This window comes from Hemitrygon akajei, chromosome 28 (assembly GCF_048418815.1).
Source record: "Hemitrygon akajei chromosome 28, sHemAka1.3, whole genome shotgun sequence".
In the NCBI taxonomy this organism is placed as follows: domain Eukaryota; kingdom Metazoa; phylum Chordata; class Chondrichthyes; order Myliobatiformes; family Dasyatidae; genus Hemitrygon; species Hemitrygon akajei.
The window spans coordinates 26037528-26040859 of record NC_133151.1 but is presented as its reverse complement, the minus strand read 5'-3'; the positions used below and the strand labels follow the sequence as shown (position 1 = coordinate 26040859).

The 3332-nt window shown below is 44.9% G+C and overlaps 1 non-coding gene across 1 annotated transcript; it reads right to left on the bottom strand.

The window, feature by feature from the left end:
- Positions 1 to 490: 490 nt before the first annotated feature.
- trnad-guc (transfer RNA aspartic acid (anticodon GUC)) lies at positions 491 to 562 on the bottom strand. The gene has a single exon. It is a non-coding gene; the product is annotated as a tRNA-Asp (tRNA).
- Between the last annotated feature and the right edge of the window lie 2770 nt (positions 563 to 3332).

The following is a 3332-nucleotide window of genomic DNA, read 5'->3' as shown; positions in this document are numbered from 1 at the left end:
AATCACTGAGGAGACCTGAATTCTCTGGACAATTCAACTGCAGCCACAATCCATGTTGTCCGTTACAGAACGGAAGGGAAGTGGGAAGAGCTACAGCAAGTCAAGTTAACATAGCAAGGAATGTTCAGAGACAGTGTGCAGTCAACCTCGGCAAGAAAGTTCTTTGTAAGGTGTGATTTCCCTTTGGACAGCAAGGGCCTGGAGTCATTATGCGTACCAAAGAAAGATGATAATACAAATGAAGAGTTCTAGGGTGACAGTTAATGCTGGTCAGTTGTTGTGCTAACGTGGTGAGGCCATGAGGGAGTTGATATCTGACAACAAAAGTCACGGTTTAGTGTGGCCAGAGTGATGGACTCAGTCGTTGAGTGTAACAACGAACCGTGACTAACGGTGAGGGGTACAGACTCTCCCAGGGAAATTATTTGTTCAATTTTATTCGCCTTTTGTAGGCAATATTCTTCTTGAAGGAGAGCTGTAAAATCAGCATCTCCCCGTCGGGGAATTGAACCCCGGTCTCCCGCGTGACAGGCGGGGATACTAACCACTATACTAACGAGGAGCCGCTGTTGGTTCATCATGACAAAAACGTGAAAGAGCACAAGAGAGTGAGCAGAATTACCTTGATGTTTGTTCACTGCAATACTGCAGTCAGTTTATTCGTGTCCTTCCCACAGAAGTGTCTCAGTTTCCTCCAGCTTTTCAGTCACCGTTTGTTTTCAAGGTTTAGCGAAAGGAACTCTCATTCGAAACTAACGCCGTGTTGTTCAACAGATCATTTATATATTCCGGTTTTATACTGCGACAGGCAAGAAGCGATGTGGAGCTCTTCGAATGTTGAAGGGATCTTTCTCACTTCAGTCCGATTCCGAGCGAATTACTGGGAGTTTTGTATCTCCGATGTGTCAGAAGATGGAGACTTTAACTGGACATAACAGGAATTGCACGAGGGTGGAGAATCAGGGTGACCTACCGGATTCAGACAGCAGGTCGAGCCACAGTCATGCACGACTGGAGATGGGTGAGGAACCAAACCTCCTGCAGAATGATGGAACAGTAGTGATATAATGGTGAACAGAGATGTCTTCCAGACAATTGACGCAGGTGTGATTTCCTACGATCGCAGTTAGCAGAGTTTTTATCTATCATCGAAACTATCAGAAGTAAGTAATTCATAGAACCCGATCAGTGCAGACTTCTATCGGCCAAGTGGTCTAACCCTGCTAACTCGTGTACGAAGTCCAGAAATTGCTTAAATCCATGATTGAGTGCAAGATTATTATTCATCCTGGGCTGGCCAGTCGATCAAGGATGGATTTCCCATCTTTCACATTTTCTCGATGAACCGACCAGTGCAGCTTGCTGCTCTCACTCTAACCCAGACACCCGCAACAAACTGGAACACATCAAAACATGTGGGATGATGTGTTCACCCTGAGTGTGTCAGTTCACTCACCAATACTTCTGTCTATTTAGAATCTGTGGGATCACTATCCACATCCTCTGTCTATGACATGATTTAATTAAACCCTTTACTGTGATTAATTAATGTAAAATAGAATCACAGAATCGTGCCACACTGAAACAGGCCATTCGACCCATCACGTCCATGCTGACATTCAGGATCTAATCTCACCACAGAGAAAAAAAAACAATTCACTTATGAGCAATTGCCTTCAGTGCCTTGATTGTCGAGGTGCTTGCCCAGACAATTCTCTAATGTTGCGAGTGTACCTGCTTCCACCTGCCATTCAGGCATGGGTTCCAATTTTCAAACGCCATCTTCATGAAGTTCCTAATCTGAAGCTGTCTAGGTTTACACACGTCAGGACAGTTTACAAGTATTCTGATAAGGCCCCGCTAATTTGATATGACCTTCATAGATCTCTGTCACCTCTAGCACTCCATGGATACAACCGCACTCTATCCAGTCTCGGTTTATACCGGAACTCTCCATCTCACGCAAAATCTTTATGAATATCCCCTGCATTCAACACTCTAGTTTGTTTACAGAGTGCGCAGATGTTTCGATTTGCGAACCCGCGGTAAATTAGACAAGTCATAGATGGTTTATACCGAAATGATGACCTTTTACCCAGCGCGCTCCCGCTGCGCCACTCTGCTACTGGCTAAACGTGGTGTTGCCCTGCTCCGTTGTGGACTCTTCCCATTCTTTTCTTGCATTTTTTTATCGTATCTTTGCTGACATCTCATAGTTTCCTTAATAACTGCTCTTTGTTGATGTTTATCGCACCTCTCTGCCCGTGTCTCTCTGTATTCTTTTCCGTGTTTCCTCACCCCTGCCCCATCCTGTTATTGCCTTTCTGCTGTCTGTGCTTCCACCCATTCGGAGACCTCGTTCCCGACATGTCAGCAATGAACGTATTATGCATTACTTAATCAACACGGTTTCAGTCGGCCTGGTGTCACACATTCTGTTTAACTTCCACCGTGTCCCTTCCGTATTTTCTCTCTTTGTCTCTGGGCTGTTCATCGGGACAAACATCAATGGGTTGAACCATGAGGTGCTTCTGTCACGTTTGTGTAAAAACCGGGGAGCGAGTCTTTTGGCCTACTCCGGATGTTCCCGGAGCGGATCTGTTATCCAATCTATTTTGGGATGCTGTGAGCTTGCTTCTCTTGTTTGCTCGATGTGTGTTTCTTTCTCTCTCTTTCTCTGCGCATTGGCTTTTGGTCTTTTGAAAATTGGTTTATTCGAGTTTCTTGCCTTGTGGCTGCCTATGAGCAGAAGTATCTCAAGGTGTATAATTTATACCTTTTGATAATAAATGTGCTTTGATTCGTTGAATCCTCTCTCGTTAATCAATTTCGCCTCTTTTGCCCTCTGAGAAAGGGAGATCCAAGCAACTCCGTTCTCCTGCCTGCAGGTTGGGGCCCCTGCCTAAAGAAGGGTACCGTTAGAGATGGAGGGGGCGCGGCAAAGGGTCACTAGATATGTCCACAGAGGAGACCTTAAGCATTGAGAGCCGATACTCTCCGGAATAATCTCATTTCTTCACACACTCACGGAGCCCCAAGATTAGAGACAATTCCGAAGATGTACGGTTCAATAGGAAAGCAGTTCACTCCGTGTTGGCGGCAGATGATCAGTCGAATGTCAAGAATGACCAGAGTCACTCATCCGACAGAATTTCCAATGAACAGCCTGAGTTCACAACAAGAGATTTGAAGCACAATAAAATAAACAGTTTTCTTTTCTTTATTCCATAGCTTTATCAGGAGACGGCGACACAATTAACAGTTTGGTAGAAGGAATAAAGGAATTTCTAATTACGTGGACACAAGTGTCTCTGAGTGGACCCGCTTAAACC